Consider the following 24445-nt stretch of genomic DNA (forward strand, 5'->3'; position numbering starts at 1 on the left):
GAGGATACCCATTGCGCACGATTCTCTTGGAGAATGGTGCTAGGCCTTACAACTGATAATCACTGACTCCATTGCTTTGCCGATGCTATGAAGCCAGGCTGGCATGACATTTCCAGGACGCAAGCATGTGCAGGATAAAATGGAGACCAAGTGTTGCCCAAACATCCGTCCCCACCCCCTCTCTGCGCTACTGGTAGAGTCAAAAGGAATGTGGGAACAGGGTTGTCGAGCTTTTGACCCATAGCTGGCTTTATCAGAAACAAAATTATGCGGCAATTCAGGCAACCGATTAAAATATTCTGGCAAGGCAAGAGATTGTTATTTGACAGAACAAGCTGTTCATTGACACGTGATGTAATTCGTATTTCCCAGCTAAATCAGCTTCAGCCATAGTTCCAATTATAAATAGCCTCCTGTGTATGGCGTCCATCATCCATACCGTACATAAAGAGTCATGACTGTTTGCCCCGCCCATTTTATATATATATATATATATATATATATATATATATATATATATATATATATATATATATATATAGAGAGAGAGAGAGAGAGAGAGAGAGAGAGAGAGAGAGAGAGTTGTTGTTGTAGTGGGGTTTAACGCCATTTTTCAGCACACGATAGGCTATACATGGCGGCCAGTATTAATGGTGGAGGAAGAACCCGGGAAAACCCCGGAAAGAACCACCGACCCACGAGAAGCTACTGGCAAGCTTTCTCACATATCCACATTAGCTGAATCCGAGACTCGAACCCACGCAGACAGAGGTGAGATGGCAGTGATCCGTAACGGACAGCGCTTTAGACCACTCGGCCACTCGGGGCCCCGAGCGAGAGAGAGATGATGAACATTTCCATGGTTTGAGGTTATAGTTTTAAGAATGCACTATACCTGCACGAAAAGAAGAACGGATATTCAACGTACATTTTTCTTACTGATGTCAATAATGGTTGCAATGTATATCTCTAAAGTTAGACAAATACGGTATATTAGGTCTCAACTTATATTACTAAAGTATGTGTTCTATAGTGTATGATACCACAAAAGTATGTGTGCTGTTGTACAATAAACTGCAAATTGATCTTTGTAATAGTGCATTAAACCATTCATGTATGTTTGCAATAATATATTAAACCGTTGAAATATGTTTGCCTATGTTGAGTTGATGGAGAATGGTCACCCATATCAACATATACCCTTCCTTGAAATATGGTTCAACGACAAACTTCGTCGGAAATATGTTACAATCAAGTTCCACATAACATACTGGAGTTATTATACCCGCAATCGGGGCCCGGAGTGGCCGAGTGGTCTAAAGCGCTCTTCGTTACGGATCACTGTCATCTCACCTCTGTCTGCGGCGGTTCGAGTCTAAGATTCAGCCAATGTGGGTATGTGAGAAAGCTTGCCAGTAGCTTCTCGTGGGTCGGTGGTTCTTTCCGGGGTTTTCCCGGGTTCTTCCTCCACCATTAATACTGGCCGCCATGTATAGCTTATCGTGTGCCGAAACACGGCGTTAAACCCAACAACAACAACAACATCTACCGGCAATCGAAATTAGCATGAACTGCAATGAAATGTACGACTGCATTTTGTTTTAAAAAATGTTGTCTACCTTAAGTCACCACATGCGTGCAATATGACTCACGATACTAAATTAGCTCCGATAGTAGCACCATCATATTAAAAGAAACTCAATGAATTTAAATTTCTGATAGCTCGTGATCAGAATTTATATTTATCAGTATTGACATGTCGTTGATGTGTAGAGAAAGCCATATGAGCATTGCTTAAATCTACATGTGTTTGATACACATCTTTTGAACTCCGCTTCAAAAATTCAGTTGCTGATTTCAGTGGTGAGTTTTACACGTCAAGCATGTAATAGGGTTGAAATTGTCCATCAGTGAAACATTTTCTTTGTTGTTTTTAATTTAGTTACAACTATGATAACCTCTGAATTAATTTTGCCCAACTCATATATACTCTATTTTTTCTTCACCCATTTCCCATTCTTGTACCGTGAGTTCTATATTCACTCTAGATTTACATGAGAGCCGTATGTATTGGTAAACACTGCCAATAATTCTGATTTTCAAGGAAGGCAATAATGAATATTAAATCATATTGCATGATCATACTTACTAACAATAGCAATGATGCAGTTTAGATAACATTTAAGGATATGAGCTTCATTTAAGAAACTCGGAAACAAATATTCAAATAGATATGTCTGATCAAGAGCTACCTTGTTTGCTATTATCATTTATATCTCTTCAATTCATGATAATACAAAAACCATCTTATCAGCTATGTCACATTGTGCCAAATATGAGCTGAGGTTATCTAAAATTATTTCAGAACACACAATTTATACCTAAAGTAAGGTAGGTATAAACCAAACAAAATACAACATAATGCAGTTCCAAAACGTTCACTGCTTAAATTACTGAGACACAGAATCGAATGATGTCTTCAGCAGTAACTATGATAGTAGAGATCGCAGTGATCATATATGAAGCATAATGTTTAGAATCATAACTCGGAAATATCAAATTTTGGTGACCATAATAACTCGATAAATAGTAAATTGTGTATCCTTTTATATATTTGACTGCATCAGTATTAACCAATGTGCACAACACCCATCCTAGCATAGTCAAATGTACAGCTCTATTCGCTCTAAAAATGTGTCTAATGGTCAATCACTCTAAATTATAAAAATGGCATTTATTACGCTTGCTATCCAACTATAGAACAATAATTGTTCAGTTGTGGTCAACCAAACTGTAATGCAAATGTGGGACCACTGTGAGACTGTAGTTCTCTTTCGGAATCGGGGAACTAATTCATTACACCTGTGGAAACATACTGATATTAAGAAATCAATAAATTTAAATCCTCTAATGTTCATGGTCAAAAGTATATTTTTCTGTGTAGACATATCCTCGAAGCAATATTTCGTGGAGGGAAAGCTATATGAGCCGCCGCAATTTTTCGATCTATATGTATTTTAAACAAGTGCTTTAAATTCATCACCAAAAAGGAGGTACTTATTTCGGTAATGAGTTTTCCAAACTCAAGTTTGTAAAAGGATTCCATAACTTCCATAAATGAAATAATATTTGAAAAGACTGTTTTCCTAAAATTGTAATGACATTATCAACCAATTCTGATATAACCATATATACTCCACGTTTTCTTATCCATTTCTAGACTGGTTCCCAATCATCTACTTGTGTTAGTCCCAAAAACAAATTCCTATTCCTCTGATCTCTATCATTAAAACGGTTTCAATCTTATGTACCCTGCCCAAGATGTTGTATAATTAGGATGAAAGAGACTATTGATTAAAAGGGGAATTACTCGTGAAAACCTACTGTCCTTAATTGGAGAGTTATCTTTCATAAAAAGCGTAAAATGGAAATGGGTAAGGGGAGACGACAATAGAATACGAAGAAGCAAAAGCGGGATATAAGATAACAATGAAAACAGAAATAGAGAAAGGGGAAGAACGAAGATGAACACACAAATGTGAGAATTTCATCAATATAGGTAAGCAATATGACAAATTTATTCTATTTTTCTATCTAATTCATGTTTCCCAAGAACGCAAGCAAAGGCTGCCCCTTCTAATATATAGCATGCATTTCTTCTTCTCATCTTCTAGCAGGAGCGATTTTACCTGATACCGTCTTTTGTCCCTTGTTTGGCGATACTTGGGCGTAGTCGAACTCTTTGGGTAACTTAGTTTATTTCCTAATCATCAAATGACATACGGGCGCGCTTTAGAATCAAACAGTAACAGAAAGTGTTCCCTTTCTTTATGGAGATGTGACATTTATATGTATGAAAATTACCAAAGTCCGTAACATACTATATGAAATAAGACTTCTCGGTTTATGTTGATCAATTTTATTGTCGCGTCCATCTACCAAGCCTAATAAGCTTTAACGTGGAGGCACTAGCTGATACAAAGTCTGATATAATTACATTCTAAGCAGCCAGAGGTGTCCAAGGATCCACAGAAAACCGTCATTATCAACTATACAGTTTTGATAAGATCATCAACTGAGAAGCGTACTGAACAGTTGTATATATATATATATATATATATATATATATATATATATATATATATATATATATTTGCATGTATGTATGTATGTATGTATATATGAACGTTCCCTTTTAATATTAATTGATTCCTTGTTCTCTTGCTTCTCTTCGGCTAGAATATATGCAGTTCAACGAGGGTTTACTAGTATTCCAGTGAGAATGAAACCTTTCGAATTGCGAAACTCTATCAAACTCCGCATGTCATTCAGCACGAATAAATATTTCAACATAAGCAGTTTATGTGTACCACATACGTATTAGCTAACAATTAGTGCTAGTATAACTCAGGCAGCGAAACCCACGAGAGCTGTTACATTTGTAAATGATGGCTCTTGTTGAAATGCACTTTCATTGTTCGGATACTTTTGAAATTGATTTGAACATTGGTTTCATTAAGTAAAATTTGAATTGACTTACCATGCATGTTTAAGATCATTTTTGTCGATATGAGTGACATTCACAGAGAACTTATACGTCAAGGGAGCATTTAAATTGATATATATCGTGAAGTTACTAAGAAAACTGATGTTCCTTTTCACTATCTTTTCTTTTTGGAATGCATCCCTTTAGTGGTTGCTTTTAAGTATAAAATTATATTTCTCTTCATGAGAGAAATTCTCAACAAATGCAGCAAGCTTAGTTTAAGATCGATTAACTCTACTGTGAAAACCACAAATAATAAAGAATATATTTCACTTACAATAATTTGGTAATGTAGCTGCATTTTGGAATAGATAATTTATGATCCTTTGAAATTTAAATACTTCGCATGTCTAGCGAGGGTATGTTGTTACGTGTGATATATGCCAAAACACAGGGAGGCTGGACAGCTGTTCCAGTATTAATGATGAAAGCATCAACATGATTTAAAGTAATAAGTACATTTTTGAAAAACAAAATTTTAAGTTTCTGGTTGAAACAATGTGGTTAGCTGTGTGTATGTTGGCGATCTTCATGAGAATTCTTCATGTCATTGAGTAGCTACATTATTTCCAGTTTTACAGTTGGGTCCCTGGCCCTTCTTTAAGTAAACAGTATACTGTAAATGGTAATGTGTTGGCTGCACCTGGGTTCTCTTAATTCACCCATCTCGGCACATTATCTTTAACAGTTTTTGCAAACAGCTAATCTTGAACACTTTATCATAACATGCATTTGAACACTGTATCATAACATGCATCCGAACATTGTATCATAACAGGCAAATCATATCATACACTTCTAGCGAGTGTTGTTTCCTCGCGAATTTGTTTTTAAAGTAAATTTATTTAAATATTCGGTAAGGAAACTAATTAACAAGCAGCCCAATAAAGTAATGACTCTAGAGCCGTTCATGCCAATGCTTTATTTTACACTAATCAGTGAAAATATTAATTTTCCAATATTAATGAGTTTCATAATTTACTGTGATTAATTATCGAAATCGTATTTTTCACTCGAGTCACTAGACACTGATATCAATATGACCAAAGAACTTCATCTGCCATGTGGTCATTTGTTTAGTCTAATTATAAGCATGACAACCTGACATGCAGAAGTTGTAAATGCTAATCCTACAACGTATTTAATTTTTAAAGTTATCTTTTACCTTCAAATAATCAGCAAAATAAAGTACCTACTTATGTTTTATCTGTAAATATAAACGAAACACATATAAGGTAAAACAACTGCCACTATAGCAATAAAACTTTAATATATTATACCTTTTAGCTGGCCATTCAGTTTAAAAAGAAATTAAAATCAAAGGTTGGTTGTTCTGGGTGAATAATGCATATATTTCACCTCGTGCGTGAAAAGCTACAGTAAATTCCGAGTTTTCACCAACCCGATATACATATATATATAATATATATATATATATATATATATATATATATATATATATATATATATATATATATATATATATATATATATATATATATATATATATATACACATACATATCACAGTTATTATAATATGTGAACACTTCAACGACGACAAGCTTCTCATACGATTTCTGTGATAAGAGACTCCATGCCTTCAACAAAGTTGTCATTGCTCTCATCTCTGTTTGATATTATTGGTACATTGGAAATGATAGTACAGTTTAAATGATAGTAGTTACATGTTTATTTTAAAAACATTAGGAGTCTCGTTTGCAATAAATTGTTATTCACGCCCTTTGTGAGATTTGTGAGCTGCTAACTAGCTGGCATCTCATGGCCAACTTCACGTTGCTCTTGTTTACTTCAGTCACTTTAGAGAACGGTCTTGCTGAATTTTACACGATGAGTTGTCATTCCTCACCTAGGCGAGTTTCCCTAGGGGCTATTACCGGGATGTTAAATCTAGTCAGTTCATTGCCAACTAGATTTTTTGTTCTCTCTCGTCTATCTGCCTATACTCTATAGTATACTGTGAGGAAACTACAGGCACCGATGGTGAGCGGCGCCACGGTTTTCTTCATGTTCGAGTTTCGACCTTTAAAAGGGGATCCCCATCAGCCGCGTGATGCTTTGCAGGGTAAAGGTGAAGTAGGCAATTGTTAGGGCAGCTTTTCGAGCTACTCTGTGTAACGAGGGTGAGCAGTATGACCCTGAAATGCTAAGAACTCTTCTAGGTTGTTGCCGAGTTCCACTGCTGCTTCGGTCCAGTTAAAGCTACGCTATGTCCGCAGCCGCCTGTTTGCAGGTCTACAAAACTAGCTCGCAGCCTATCCATATATTTGATGACTTCAATACAAGAGTAAACACAACTCGTAGACATGGCCTTGTATCACTGGCAAAAGTGGTTTTGCCTAATGCAACAACAACGGACTTCTTCTAATGAGAAAATGCGCTGAAAAACGACCTCCTAATCGCCAACACAGTCTTCAGGGTTTCAAGCCTCAATATGACGTTTTAGCTGAGCCCATGCTCCATTATTAACAAATAATTGGCTACGTACTCGTCAGAAGATGAAGAAGAGAGACGGGATGTCCTAGTGACGAAGACCATGATAAGAGCAGAATGCTTGACTGACTACAGGCTTATAGTCTCGAAGTTCAGTATCTTTATTCAACGCACACCACAATACAAAAAGTACCAAAATTGGGTAATATCTCTAAATTGAAACAGGTGTGTGTGTGACATGGAAATTTGTTAAAGAACGATGCAGCCAACTAGAAATAATCGATACAAACTTTGATAATGTCTAGAACTCCAAATACCATTCAGAGACTCTCTGTACCCATCTGCATCCCAAACCATCGATCACACCACACGATTGCGTCAGGATTCGTTTGATGAGAATGGTGCTTCTATACAGAGACGTCTGAATAAGAAACATCCTCTACAAAAGACCAGTTTAGAAGACAGCATTTTAGTATCTAAGAAAGCCGTCGTCACCGACTTCTAAAGGACTGTCAAATGCAAGCTCAACACGATGCAAGACTCATAGATAAAACTAAAGCAGATGAGATTGAGTCATATGCATACAGAAATGTTGTTGTTGTTGTTATAGGGTTTAACGCCATTTTTCAGACAAGAGAGGCTATACATGGAGGCCAGTATTAATGGTGGAGGAAGAACCCGGGAAAACCCCGGAAAGAGCCACCGACCGACGAAAAGCTACTGGCAAGCTTTCTCACATATCCACATTGGCCGAGCCCGAGACTCGAACCCACGCAGACAGAGGTGAGATGGCAGTGATCCGTGACGGAGAGAGCTTTAGACCACTCGGCCACTCGGGGCTCCCATACAGAAATGTCATGAAAGCTTCTTCTATGCTTAGCAGATATTCTACGGGACACGATCTTCAGGAACGTCTAAAATATTTAGTGCTGACAGCATCACACATCTCACAGATGGACAGAACACTTCACAAACTGCTTGAATCATGAGATATGTATCAGGTAGGAGACAAATGATCGATTGCCCTAAGTGGAAGTCAACATATCACTTGATGATTATCCAACGCTTACTAAAACTGAGCAATCAACTATCTGTTGTCAGATGACCAAATCACGTAGAAAAGACGCTATTCAGGCAGCTGACTGCAAACCCAAATGCTCGGAAATGGCACAGAAACTGACGCTACTCTCTGAGTCAATGTCGATCCAAGAATTTTACCCCAGGAGTATAGGGATTGATCAAGCGGAAAGGCAACTTATAATCCATTGGGTTATATCCGTGCTGTCAATTGTTGTCGAAATTCTCACCCGAAATGTGTCAAATCGTCTTGTGCATCACATTGGTTAAGAGATCTAGCATGCGAGTCAGTGTGACTTGAAGAAAGGACGAGGGAACTTTGTCTCATCTTTGTCTTCGTTTGGTTTTTGCAGTTCGTCAACTGAAGAAGAAATGAAAATAACATAACTGTCACCTATACTCGACATTCGTAGACATGACAAACGTCTTTGACACGATAAGTCGGGGTGACTTTGGAAGATCATAGCAACATTTGGTTGGCCTGAAACGTTTATAGGCATGGTTCTGGAATTTCATGATCGCTACACCGGGCACATTTTCGTCTATACATGAGCTACGGACTCTGAATTGAGGATAATTGGTGAGGCAGAACAGAATCTCTTGCAGCGTAAACCTCAGAACTGCAGCACACCCTCTGTTGATCAAGCAAACCTAAGCAGCATCTCCCGTCAAGAGTGCCATAAAAAGTTTTAGGCACAAATTGGTCATATCAGCCACTCATTTACTCGCATTAACCTAACCAGTTAGTGATCACAGAGTCAACTTTGAACTCGAAAGACGAAAAATAAGAAACAACATTCCCTTTACAGAAGCAAACACAACATATATATTTTAGTAATGGCGTAAAATAATGTTATAATTTTCTATTTTATATTACTTTCCCTTTACTCTTCATATGCTTGATCTGGTGTTACTAACTAATGTTTAGTCAATATATTTTCGCATGAAATATTGTTTCAAGCTTATGCACCCAACGCCATATGAACGGGTTTGAAGTACTTTTCAGCACTCAACCAAGAAAAAATATTAGAAGAAACAACAACAAAATATCGGTAAAACATAAAAATTTAAACGCTGTACCTGCTTGATTTATATATCATTAAAACATCGTTGAATCAAAAATTGACTATCATAGTAATAATCTAATGCGTTATCGTTGTATCAAACCATACGTGATAATTTAAAAATTTAAAGCTTCATTAAACGCTGTGGTTGTTTGTACGTAACACTGTTTACATATATATATAATCAGCATGTTACAGCATGAATGATATGAGCAAAGTGACAATATTTTGTATTTTCGATTACATTGTAGTAAAGCATTCCCGAAAATATTTACTCTCTTTCCAAACCTTTCACAACACTGATAGTTTTAAAGTTGATACTACTCAATGTAGTTTACTGTATTACAATGATACGTGCTTAATGTGAGGAAGCAAAGACTTTGGTCTTAACTAATTGAATACGCTCGCCAAGAGTCCGTATATATCATGATTTAAAATGATAATTAGCTCAGCAGATTTTGTTAATGCTTCCATTCATTGTATTTATTTCAATACATTTGATTAGAAATAAACTAGACCATATTGCTCCAGCAGCCCACAATATAGATCGCGTTCAATGCAGTTTATTGGGACAAATCAGTAAAACAAACAGCATTGATCCTGATTTGCCTGAGAATTATGCGAGGGCAGATCCTTTAAAATCTTGTTTGCAGCCGGATGTGTCTTATAAACAAGTCTTGACTACCCATTACTTAATAGAAACCTAATGAGCAAAAATTTGTCAGACTAAAACTTCCCCAATTAATCATCACAGTTAGAATGGTTTAATTTCCTTAAAATCAGGCATGTATGCAGTGATGTTGTTATAAATATTTAATTTAATTTAATTTGTTTGTTAGTTTTTAATTTTTTTAAATTTGTATTTTTGTTGAATGCTATGGGTAATACAACATTGTAACTAGTTGCTGATCTTGCTTCAACAACTTTGTTTTTTTCTTTGTTTATCTTTCAGAGTAACAATCATTAAGTTGAGTCAAGTTCATATCTAGACTAAGTGATATTTATCATGTGCCGATTGGTAAGAAACTTCTATTTTTTCCCAGAAGAATTAACTTTTGACCCTTATACAGTAATATGTTTTGCGTCTTAATTAGCCGTGTAACTGATATTGTGATAAAGGTTTGTCAGTTGGGCTTAAAACACTTGACACGTTAAGTTGTATTATGTTGTGTTCAGTTTGGACTAAATTTTATTTTAATCAAATTATTGAATTCAAGTGATTATTTTCCCTGGAAATAAAAAAGCATTCTGACAAATTTATTTGACAAAGCCATTCACTGGAATTTATACTGAATTAAAAACTGGAATAATATTTTCTGTGAATCAGCAAGAGACTGTTGACACATCTGCACTTCGTAGGTTTTCACCGAGGTTATCGCCTTTAATTTCGGATCTCTTCGGGACTCGAACTGAGTTTTATTCAAGACATTTTATTACTAAGACTTTATATTTAATTCTTGGATTATAATTTGGATTTAATTTGCAATACAGTAAGTTCTTTTTATTTTATTTTTCCTTTATATTCTAGGGAAATAAATTATTTGTTAAATTTTTACAAACCTTATTGTCTTCACTCTTTTTTGTTACTTCCTTTAAGGGCATAGACTAGCAACAATGTAAACAAATTAATTAATGCAAAATTGTTTGCAACTGTTTTGTCTACTAGACTGAAGTTATAGAAGATCATTTTCTGTCATATTTTGTGTCTGAATTAAAATTATTTCGTGACTTCAGTGCATAAAGGTATTTCATGACTGAACAGTTTGTCATCTTTTATTTGGCCAGATTGGACGTTTACTGTCGTAATCATCTCCTGGGTTTCAAGAATTAAGCATTCGCAATGAATCATCCGAAAAATTAAAGGTTTTGTCATAAAAATGCTCTTTATTGTGCAATATTAAATTCAAATGCAATATTGTACTTAACGGGTTATTATAAAATATTAAAAAGCACTTAAATTCACGAAGATATGCTTATATAAGTGTTTCATAATGCAAAATGAATAGTTTTAATCCTAGCATATCTTTTACTGGATTATTGACAATGCATTCATTCATGTTGTTACCTGGCAGTCTCATTTCCGGCCATAATGGATGCAAAACTGCAACTCATGCAGGTCATATTTGAACGCTGTTTATCGTATTCATTGTCTCCACGATTTGTAAAGTCATGGCTGGATTTATTTATGGAATCATGTCGATCCATGCCGGTGTAGTTATGCAAATTGGCACGTTACAGCGTTTACAATATCCCGTATGTTACGCCAGAAGAAAAAAAACAAAACAATGGAGACTTGAAATATTTGGACGTGATAGTTGATATCTGTGTATGCTTCCAGCGGCTGTCAAATCAACCTATTTAGGGATCAGAGATAGCCACGCCTACTCATTAACATATGATATCATACAATCAAAGCAATGTATACCCCGTGTGAATTACGATCAACGTTTTATTTGTATACTGAACATTGCATGAACAGTGGTTATGTTAGACTGAAGTTAAGATGACTTTAATTTATATATGATATATTGTGGCAATTGGTTCGGTTATGGTCATTAGGCCGAAGTGTCAGGGAAGCATCTAGTGCTCTTGTACATCAGGCGGTGACACCTTTCCAAACACTGCTGTGAAAATTACTCTGTAATGCGAACAAACGATAACATTTTCCATTTTGCTATTGCACCAGACACGAGTATGAAAGTTATATTTTAATAATATTTCTTATGGGATGTTTACTCTACGCAAATAGGTAAACAATGGCTATTTTGGGTTGCATCCAGTGCCATTGCACATAATAATTTTAATTTATTAATGTGACGCCCCAAGATACATATTAACGACAGCAATGATATCTAAGCGTCCAGATCAAACATTCAAAGCCAAAAATTTTGGGGGTTTCCAGCAAGTAAAAGCATAACAATATGGTTGCACTCATATGTTTTAAATATTGAATACAAAACCCGAGACCCATTTTGCACAAAGTCACGCAGAATCAGGTATAACTTTAATTTTCCTTACAGCTTCCTTCTATTGGAATTTATTGGAATGTATTGACATTTTAATCTATCACCAGTTTTAGTAAAGTATTGCTTGTCATACATAATTATCTTTACCAATAGAAGATGCATCGATATGCACCGTTCGTAAGAACACTTCTAATGATATTGACCATTCTCATAAATCTTGCTCAACAACTAGGATTATTCATGAAGGAAGACTAAGACCTTTGGGTCATCCTGTTCTGAGAGAAACGAAGACACTATGTTAAATTGATGACACAACATAATTAATTAATACATAATTGCTTAATGATTCAATGCTCACAAATCGCGAACCTTTTGAACCAAATGACAGTAAGAATTACATGTTACCAAGGTTACTACAAATAAATATGTATTATGTATGCTTTTGTTTTACGAAATAAGAAGCATTATATAATTTTGTGAACGCACCTACATTCACAGTGTCAAGTTGACCGCCATAAGAGTTATTATATTTAATGGTTAATTCGTTAAAGACACGTAGGTTGAGAACCTAACGGCATATAACGTTTATTCGAGTTACTACACTTATGTCGTGCATCTAATTGTAGTGCATAACGGAATATTGTGACTATAACTACTACCACATGTTTTAATGGACTGTTGTGAATTTATGCTCATCACCTAAAACTGCTCGTCTCGACATATCAATTTTTTTTCGTAATGGTTTTACACTAAATATTTGCTGTTTTTTTGACAGGCAGCTGGCTGATGACCATGGGAGAAATATTCTGAATTTGACTCTAACAAGTTCCAGTTTTCTATGGATCTCTTTGAGGCACTGAAGATGCATACTAATTATACCATGTGCTCTCGCACCTTTTGATATAGATACTGTTTTTATGCTACTGGTGTTTAATCGTACAAATGAATGCAACCAAAGACATACTAATTTGAATGCAGATTGGCTTGCAGTGTTGCGTAACTTGGCATATAATTTGACCATCACTCTAAACCGCGCATGTTGAAAAATGGTCGTTCTCACGCGATTGCTATAACAGTTATTGCCCTTTAACGATTTGAATTCAAATACTTCAGGAGTTATATATGAAAAGTTATTGAACTTAGTAGATAGTATAGTAATCATTAGAATAGATGTAAACTCGTATCCTTCGTAGCGGTAGGCGTAGTATATCAAATAAGATGATGACTATAAATGTAGTTTGGTTCTGTACACTACCTCGTATAATAATAATAATAATAATAATAATAATAATAATTAATAATAATAATAAAATAATAAAATGATGATAATAATAATAATAATAATAATAACAATAATAATAATAATAATAATAATGTAGAATTCGGTCACGACATTTTCTAATCTGGGCATAGAGATAAAAATATTTTAGAAGGGGCATATTATTGTGCATAGTTGAAAAATTGAGGGAGCAACACTGATAGGAAGGATATAATTTGGATCGAAAATATTCCCTGTGATGTTAATTTAAAATTTCTCATTTCCTGTGAGCTCTGCTTTGTCCAGGAGTTGACTGACAGGGTCTCAAGAGGCTCGAGTAAATGTTTCGTTAATTTGTAACGGTTTTATTTATTACAGATATGATTCTTGCGTTGATTCGATTTCTTGATAAGGGTTTGGTGTTCAGGTAGTTTTGATATTCGAAGTTTCCATTTCTTAGTAAATCGAAACCTAAGCTAAAATGATTTAAATTTGAAAACAATTAATGCCACACTTCAATTGCACAAAAGAATAAAAAAAAATAATTTTCACTACTATTTACTCATGTGCAAACTGGTGCATCAGACACACTTACTCTAAGAGACGTTCTTTTAAATGCTACAATTGTTTGCGTATACAAGTTTGATTGTGTTCTATCCCATGATCAAAATTGGGTCAATACAATTTGTATTAATTGTACAAGACAATGTTTAAACCACGCAGTTGAATGTCATTCCTTTTGAAAGAATTTATATACGAAACATACCTGAAATATAATCAAGATTAGCATTAATTTGCAACGTAATTGACTGGTGGATGCTACATATGGATGGGTAAATCATTAATAATACAATCAGGCATCGCCACTGACCGATATAAAACGGACTTAGTTGATGCTTTACCGCCGCTTTATCAAGGTCGCATGATGTAAAGACTCAACTGGCATAGTCGTGTAGACCCGTGATGATAGGGTGGAGTGGGATAGGATTGACGTGGTTGTGGGGGAATCGCTCTTCCTCTTTCAAGTCTTCGTTTCCCCACAACCATCAAACATTATACTGGCTTATCCTAAATTGGTATTATAAATATCAAATCTAATTTTAACAGTCAGTAAAACTTTATTGCTCTTAAAAACGTTAGCTTGCTGTTTTCTTTTTCAAGTATGTTTGTTAGTTGCTTTTTCGGGTTATTCATAAGCAGCCGTAATTTGTCTTTCAATGAAATATATTTCTTCAGCCATAATCGTGACCATTGAACATGTTTCCCGAAGCCTTGATTCACAACCTGTTCAATATCAGTGACTGTCGTTAGTATGAGAACGACTCTTCATCAAGACGAACAGGGTAGCTTAGAGAATTGTAGAAAATCGTTACTATAAATTACGAAGAGCAATGGTCTCAAAACTGATCCTTGAGGTACAACCCCATTGTTATTTACATCCTATAACTGATGTTTTTAGAAATTACACATTTACGCTCACTTTTAGTGATGTACGTCCTACACCAGGCGAGTAAACATTGCATAAACCTTGTTCCCTTAATCTAAATAGCCTGAGGATAAAATCAAACTTCAAAACATTGTTTTGGCTAATAAGCGTTCCACATGCATTCATAGCAATGTATTAAGTCTTGAGGTAAAGTATGCAAATATATCATCTGTTTGATGCGTGCTTAGATTTGAGCGTTCCCTTATGAAGCAATCGACACATAGTTATTCAAGGAGAAAAATACAAAACATCTGTTTAGACTTTCTTACGAATATACCTACAATGTATGCCAATATGACACATGACAGCATAATGTTCAAATATATTTAAACATTAATTTGGTTGCAAACTGATATGATAATATACTGATTATTTTAAAACAAATCACTCCCGGTTAAGTGATGTAAGATGAATAGGTCACATACGTATGATACTTTTCTTCTATACCGATGGGGTCATCTTTTTCAGGCGGGTATCTTCACATAAAAATAACGCTTAGTTTGTTTTAACAATAATTCTGAAATCCGACATTTTTCAGTAAGAAAGATATTATTTTCTTCTTTTTTTATTACCATTAAAGATGATAGTGATAACCGTAATCAGGCAAGTATTGGGGTTTATGATCTGACCAATAACTATGTACTAAATTTTTAGTACAGAACGCATGAAATTTTAAATTCTTAACAATATATCCAAACAAGTGGTACAGAATACATACACATGAGTTTAGAATACCACGTGTAAGTATCAGACGCTTCGTCGAATGGTAAAGTACCTAATATTTAATTTTTCGATATTAGATGGAGATTGGCAAGTGAAAATAATATTGGTATGTACCCATTTTCTAGTGGAGTTCCGCTTAAATTATCAATAATTTTTCATCTTCACTGAATGTGATATGTGATTACTTCCGGCTGGGGTATTGCTAATTACCAATTAGCAATGTTTAAATGTGCTTTTGTCATTACGTGTATCTTGGGCTAGTTTTGTATTGACCCAGTACAGCTCTTATTTATGTTTCATGGTTTGAAACATTATAGACATAGATTGGCCCATAGTGTAATCAACGGGGTGTGACACATGCTTTTCGCTACTTGCAAGGGTTAGTCTTCCGTGTACGTGGTTGCATGCTTATAGTAGAGTTCGCTGCATCCATAAAGCTTAACTTTATTTTCTAGATGTACGTAATAATTATGAACTTTCATTAGTTTTGTGATCAAATATGTCGACTGATCAGCAAACGTAATGCTGATTAACATCTATTTTCTGACAATACTCCTTCTACTTGAACTATTCTGGATGTTTTCCTTGATGAATGTTAATAGCAAAACTTTCCGAGTGGGTATGACTAACTATAAATCTAAAATAGAGCCATCCCGATAGAGTAAGACTAACTACCAGTAAGATATAACATCATCCCGATGGCTGTGACTAACTTCCTCGCAGCTATAGCGTCATCCAGATGGATGTGACTAACTACCACTCCGCAATAGCTTCATCCTCATGGGGTATGACTAACTACTAATCAGCTATAACGTCATATCGGTGGGGTGTGACTAAATACCGTCATCCCGATGACTGTGACTAGCTACCAATTAGTTATAGCGTCACCTAGATGGGATATAGTTAACTGCCAATCAGCTATAGTCTCATCCCGATGGGGTATAGTTAACTACCAATCAGCTATAGTCTCATCTCGATGGGGTATGGTTAACTACCAATCAGATATAGTCTCATCCCGAATGAGTGTGACTAACTACCAATCAGCTATAATGTTATCCAGATGGGGTATGACTAACTACCAATCAGATCTAAAGTCATCTCGATGGGGTGTGACTAACTACCAATCGGCCATAGCGTCATCCCGATCTAGTATGACTAACTATTAATCACCTATAATGACATGTAGTTTTGTTATAACGTGTATTTTGTACAATTCTTGAAATACAGGATTGGGTATTGAGTCGGAACACTGTCATTTTGTTTGGTAGAGCATGGATTCTTACAGTAAAAACGGAATATGGAACGAATCTTTCTTTGCTTCCTTTTTCAATTGTCTCTATCTCTTTATAATGTGTTATTGCAAGTCTTCTTTTCTGTTCTCCTTATTTCTATTCACATCAGTACCAGTCACATATTACTTATTTTAGAATAACTGTAAATGGTGGTTTATACCAGTATGGTTCATCTCGAGATACATTCAACCTTTATGTCAGTAGTTTTGCACAAAATATTTATTAAACGGAATTTTTATTTCAGAATGTAAATATAAATTATTCACAGATATCATAGCAATAATGTCAGTAAATTGTTAAGCTTTAGAGATTGTTAGATGAATGGAAAATGATAGGATGTTTTAAGCTCCTTAAACATGAAACAAAATGTTATATACTACATTTAGAAATCCAATTTTACAAACGAAGAAGAAACCTCATTCGAATGCGATGGGTTATGATGTTTTTTATCAGTTATGCATCTAGTCGAAACGAGTTTTTATTTTCCTTCAATGACAATGTTTAATTTAAAATATAGAACGTGAAGCATGATGGAAGTGTTACATACAGTCAATAAGGGTTATTTTCTGAACGATGGTGACCTAGATTTCCACCTAGAATCAGTCTATATATTTTACAGTTTGAAACAAAACTACTTAAAGTTAAACGGATATTTTACCCTTTTGCGGGCCATAGATTGAGACATTGACTCTTAATTATATAAGCTCTCAGAACTAGAGAAACACTAATCGATTTGTGTAATTAATATAATTAGTTATATATAGTTTTAGTGAGATGAATATGGAATTTAGCGGTACATCTGGATTAAGGATAATACAACAAAAGAGCTAAATTATATTTATTTCTAATATCAGATAAGTATATGCAGTAATTATATAAAGCTAATATTTAGAGAAATACAGATCCAAGTATGTTATATTTACTATGAACTCTAATAGAATTATAATCATAGATTTTGAAGTATTGTTGATTTTCTGGGTCACATTCTCTTTCTCCAATGAGTTTTACTTATTTTGCAACCAGTGGATTATTAGCATGAATAATTCATGAAGTTAAAATGGCAAAAAACAAGCAGCCAACGTCGCACTGAGATGCAGAGCAGATATAAGAGAGCAATATTTGCGGAAGCTACCCTGATTTGGGCTACCATTTCCTTTTCACCGACTTGCAGCATGTTTTCGACGAACTAGTACTTCTACATAGAAAACCAACACCAAACCCAAACACCGAAACCAAAAGCAAAATATAACAAACCACAATTACATCATAGCGAACATAACCCAGAACCAAATGCATTCAAGCAAGCGCAACAAACAATTGGTGAAATAGTGAATGCGGCATACATAAAATGGAAAACAAAGAAGCTCCAAAATACAGGGCAACAGTACAAACCACAAATGTACAACAACATACCACCATATATGTTATTGTCCAAAGTGTTGGTCTTTATACATCGGTAGTTTTACATACAATATAAGAAAATGCATATGAAATCAATATGGTACCGGACAACTCCACCGTCGACTATCTACAAGTGCGCGTGTGTCGCACACATTTGCAACCACTCGGATCTTCCAACATTATTCGATGAAAATATATGTGTTCGGCAACCCCCGCTGTAAAGATATCGTATGCACCAAATACAGCTTGAGCCGAGCAAACGGGAATAGTGGATCTGCCAAATCAATTGTTGCCAATATATTGGGTGAGGTGTTGTAAACCATCAAGGCAAACCACAATGCCTACCCAAAAGTTTGTATTTGGCATACAATTGGTCTTGGTAAGATTGGAGGTATAGCACTTTCAACATAAGGGCAGATATAATCCAATATAAACAAGGAAGCTCGATCCACATGGGAATCGCAAAATAAATACAAATCGACTACGCATGCGGAAGCTGTATTTGGAGCAAACGTGGATGCGTGCGAAATCCATATGGATCAATTGCAACCAAGTTTGTCAGATTTCGAGCGATGATTACTCGCCCATGAATATGGCCTTTACTGCATTAACTACACACGCAATTTTTCTAGTATTTCAGATCGACCGTATCCTGTTCAATACCTACTCGGCTGGGGGTTTAGAATGCAAAGCGATACACCCATGTACAATGCGGAAGGCAACATTCTGGAAAATACAAAAATCCTTGAAGAACACAAACTTTCGTATCTACGACGAACTCGCGATGAATACTTGTTAAGTTGCAAATCTACAACAAAATCGTTTCTAATTTCGAGGCCCAGAAAATCGCGAATTGTTTCAAGACCATTTAGCGGACTACGTCGACTGACCAATGGACAAACCTGCACTTGGGAGAAACGTTTCTGCACCCGGATTAGCAAGAACGAGGATGAAATCGCATATAAATACTACTGTATGCATGTTGACAACGTGTCTAACTCACTGCAGAAATCGTTGTAGTGTAAGTAATGCAACTGACATCGTCTCAATAGCAAGTTCTGTTTATTGTACAACTACCATAAGGACAATGGACAAATCTCATCAATATGTTGGATTATACCACGGCCTATCCTATCAGGCCAACAGCATATTGTTGATATCCTGGTACTCATGTCACCAACAAAACAAATGTCGAAATGATAGAAACTGGAAGCGGTCCTTGCTATGGTCAGTGTCAGAGTCTGGAGTTCATTGCTGTCCTATCTATCAATCAGCAGCACTTCCAGCCGACTACGATGATATTTGGTTGAAACCACTACGATGTGATGCAAAACACCGTCAAGAAAAACTAATATTGGCCGCTTGCAACGACAAGTACAAATGCACAATGCTTCAGATCCATCTATACTAGCGACGATTGCAACATATTGCTTTTCAGCATTCCTGTAGAAATGTTATATGAACATTACTCTATTTTCAGATCAATAGATCTATGAAATACATATTAGAAATTCCCCTAGCATATGATTTGTGGATAAATAAAGATCCAAAGACGCTTAATTGCTTTGCAAGCACGCGTGCATTGAAATATGCTCTACGTTAAGCTGTTCAATAACACAGCGTAGCGATGGTTACTGTTTTATGATATAATTCCTACATCTGATTTTTCATTTACTCACTGTATATTTGTCCTTTTCCCTAATTATAATACTGAATTATGTTCGAAAACTTCATGTATTTAGGTAAATATATGGCAGTTTAATTAACTGTGTCGATTATAAATAGTCAGGAAACATTGCCAACTCGTGATTCTATTCAAACTGATATAGCCGTAATGGACAAGTTGCTGAACATTAATTGAATTTGTTTCGTGGGAAAAAGTAAACATGCTCTGGTGTTTTCTTTTAGATACATTCGTACTTTATACTATGAAGGTGTGTTTACCATATCACAATACAAATATGTAAATAGAATTGGCCTTGAATAATCACCTGGATATATTCAAAGAGAATAGACCTTGAATACTCTTCTGGATATATTCAAAAAGAAAAAATAGCATTACCAGAACTCACAGGAATGCTTCTGGTTTTAAAAGCATAGAACACATTTCTCAGTTGGTCATATTTTGCTATCCACCAACACATTTCATCTTTGCAAACACTGAGTATTACAAACAAAGAGATGAACTGTATTTGCAGATCTAGGAAGAGAGACTTTATAATGGCTTCTTATAAAACCCACCATTGATTTAAAGCAATATCAAAAACGATTTCCAGGAGCTTTAAATACGTGTGAAAACAATCAAGTTGTTTGTTAGAAAAGGAGGGAACATCCAGGACCGGAGCATGTCCAATAAATAAGTCAACCTAGAGCACAGCTATCTGACTTCGGGCGCCTAAGTGTTTTATAATTGATGTAAACAGAGTGTGGTGTTGATTTAGTAGAATACACTGCAGAGCATTCGTTGACATGTCCTTTGTACTGAATCAATGTTTCTAATTAAGGCAGAGATAGTGCGAGCTGTTAAGGCTCTTATGATCTGTCGATAAATATCAGGTCCTATAAACTGCATGCAGTTATGAGTAATTAAACATCAGAATCTCGATAATGGACGTCCTGTAGTTGCTAAACAACAGAAACGTTTTCTCTCTATGTGAATATTCGTTTGGGTATATTTTTCATTCACTCAGTTTTTGTATATATCACCAATAGCATAACATTAATGTTCATAGGAATAAATAACTGACAGAAAGTAGTTTGTTAGTTTCCTCTTACTATACATTCTCGAACTGTTGCAATTCCAATACTTTTTTAATGTCCTGACGTATCAACAGCCTTGAGTTTCTTGATGTACTAGTAGACTTGAAGATAATGATATACCAACAATCATTTTGTAATGAAATCCAGAATGTCTTGAATGAATTAATGATAAATATATTCCCAAAGACCGATATGAAACAGGAATGAAGAATTGTTCCCATAGTCTCCGTTAAAAGCAGACAGCCGCCTGACCTACGACGCAACAAAATGCCCTGGATGTTGTTCATTTCAAATGAAAATTCCATCAAAATCCTAAACAAATTCAGGTCTTGAACTTAAATTCAAGTACACATCATTACAAATGAAGCTGACATAGCCCTCAGCTACGGCAATATTCATGTAGGCCAAAACTTGTATATATATATATATAGTCAGTACCAATCCTAGGTGTTACTCTCGACAGGGCTCTCTCATTGCACTGAGATGTCATGAACATCTGCAAGGCTCCATATCTTGAGCTGAGATTCATCAGCTCCATTTGCAAATATCTTTCAGTTGAGGCTCCCAAAACACTTGTGTGTTCCTTAGTACTTTCAAGGCTGGACTATATAACTCAATTCTGGTTGGTTCGTTTTAATATCTACTCCTGAATCGTCAAACAGTTCTAAACACAGCTGCTCGGATGATCCTTACAGTACCAGGATCTGAGCAGACCCATCTACCCCCATGCTCTTCACCCTACACTGACTATCCATTCGATCCAGAGTCAAACACAAAATGTGTTCTCTGTGCTACGTTTCACTAACGGGCTCCAGTCCAACATGGTTTTCCGACCTCACACATGTGTACACACCAGACAGATACTTACAGTCCTCTTCTGACACTTGTATTATCATTATTCCCAATATGATAATAAAGTCCTATGGACATAGTTCTTTTACATACCAGGGCCCAGCAACGTTGAACCAATTGCCCACTGAACATAGACACAAAAACACAGTGGTCTCATTCAAGAGCGCTCTTGAAACTCACCTATTTCGACTGCAAAAACAGACTTAAATGACCTATTAAGGTTCCCTTACCTTAAATAATATCAGCATGTTTTATGGATTCTGATTTCAGGGTGGGATGTTTGTATTCATATCATTATAAATGTTTTTTAGGTGTTGTCTAATGTTGTAAAGCGCTTATAGCTTATGAAGATTATACGCTATACAAAGTACTTATTTGTATTATTATTATTATTATTATTATTATTATTATGTTATATCAAATTGTATGTATTAATTTATTAGTTCAAAGAAATATTTACCAGAGAGAAATGATGGATAATGTAAATCACCTTCGAGAAGATATTGTAATCATGAGGAGTCATTATAAGCATCAATAATAGGCAAATAACAAATTCTGGCTAAAGCGATCTTTGCAACGAATAGCTGTCTCTTTTAAAACATAAAATGCACCGATCACCTCCACCCACGACATTATAATGTTCGATATAAAAATATATCTATATTATAATGAGTTGACAAAATGCAGAGATCAATTATGTGTTTCCTTTCCTTGAACAGCATTGTTATTAAAAAGCAGCATAGGAAGCTTGTTTTCATTGTTCTGGCTTTTATGGGTGAAAATCCAATGTTGTGAGCTCACTAAGAGTGACAGTCTGCATTATTGCTTTTAGAGGCATACTAACTCGCATCAGTAATTTTCTTCATCGGCCTCTACTGTTTAGGTCTAAACATGAAATGCATTCTGTCCACTATGAAATTGTACTTCTCAGTCTCAAGTCATATACACAATTTATCGGTTGCGGGTAACTGATCAACATATGCGATATATTGTACTTAATATGAAAAGTTGATCTGTGAATAAACATATCTAATAATAATTCCAGGTTCACTGGTCTTTAATGGTTGGTTATATTATGGAACAAATAACGTGGTAACGATAGCAACAAAAATCTTTCGACACAATGTCGGATTGTTATAAATGTAACACTTATCAAGATCCGCCAACTCAACAAATTTTATGATAAATGATTTTAGATAGGAGACTATGCATAAAGCATATATACATATATATATATATATATATATATATATATATATATATATATATATATATATATATATATATATATATATATATATATATATATATATATATATATATATATATATATATATATGGGTGTGTGCGAGGCCTGGGCCTGACGTCCCGCTTGCCAAAGGAAAGTGAAGCGTCTCTCGTAGCCTCTCCTTTCCAGGTGCAGTTATCGGCGCAGGACCACTGTCTCGCTCTGCTGGGCAGGAGGTTACTTGCAAATGGCCTCTCCTACACTATTGTGTCCATAGCAGCACCTTCACGCGGGGCCTCTTGTTTTCATAGAGCCTGCTGTGTGGCACGACCGAGTGCCCGGCGGTGTAACTGGGTGGGCAGACTGGGCTCGTTAGCAATGGCAGGCAGCCAGTCTAAGAGAAGGGAAACTCTGTCTCCAGACCCGGGCAGATGAAGCTCGTTAGCCTTGCCAGGCAGTTTGTCTAGGATAAAGAAACTCTGATTCAAAACCCACCAAATCCCATCCATTGGATGATGGCTCCACTGGCTTGTGCATATCTTCGGGAGAAGGAAAGGCTACGGGAGTAAACCCAGACAGAAAATCCGGAGTGGAGCCCCCAAGGCGGCTGGGTGTCGACTACGACTTCCTTCCGGCAGCTCCTGCATCCACACTGGTGCCAAATGTCATGCTCAGCATTCCTTTGGACCCCACCAGCAAGGACGAGAGGGGGATCCTGACGTCTGGGCAGCCCAGGATCTCCATACACCAAGCCCAGGCTTGCGCCCTGGAGAGGTCACTCCAGTCTCGCTACTGAGTGAGAAAACAACACGGAAGGTGACAGTTTACGGGTTATAAGTCCCACCCGATTGGCGTAGGGTAGGGGTGCCACGGGTCAGATTCGACGGTGGGAGGGATTATCGTGTCCAGATCAAAGGATGCCCCAAACACGAACCACTATTCTCCCTCGACGTCTTTAATGCCAGAGTAGGTGCAGACCATGAGTCATGGTCTACCTGCCTCGGATATCATGGCACTCGAAGGACCGACGAAAACGGTCACAGACTGTTGCATCTGTGCACTTACCATGGCCTGTGCGTCACAAACACCTTCTTCACGTGTAAACCACAACACAAAGTGTCATGGAAACACCCCAGGTCTCATCGCTGGCACCAACTCGACTTGGTCATCACCAGGCGCTGTGCCCTTAACAGCGTCCTCTCCACCAGAACCTACCACAGTGCAGACTGCGACACCAACCGTGCCCTCGTGAGCAGCAGTGTGCGATTACAGCCACACAAATTACACTGCTCAAAACCAAACGGACTCCTTCGCATAAACAATTCGCAGATGTCGGTTC

The sequence above is a fragment of the Sinohyriopsis cumingii genome, chromosome 7 (assembly GCF_028554795.1).
Source record: "Sinohyriopsis cumingii isolate HCF-2022 chromosome 7, ASM2855479v2, whole genome shotgun sequence".
Lineage (NCBI taxonomy): Eukaryota > Metazoa > Mollusca > Bivalvia > Unionida > Unionidae > Sinohyriopsis > Sinohyriopsis cumingii.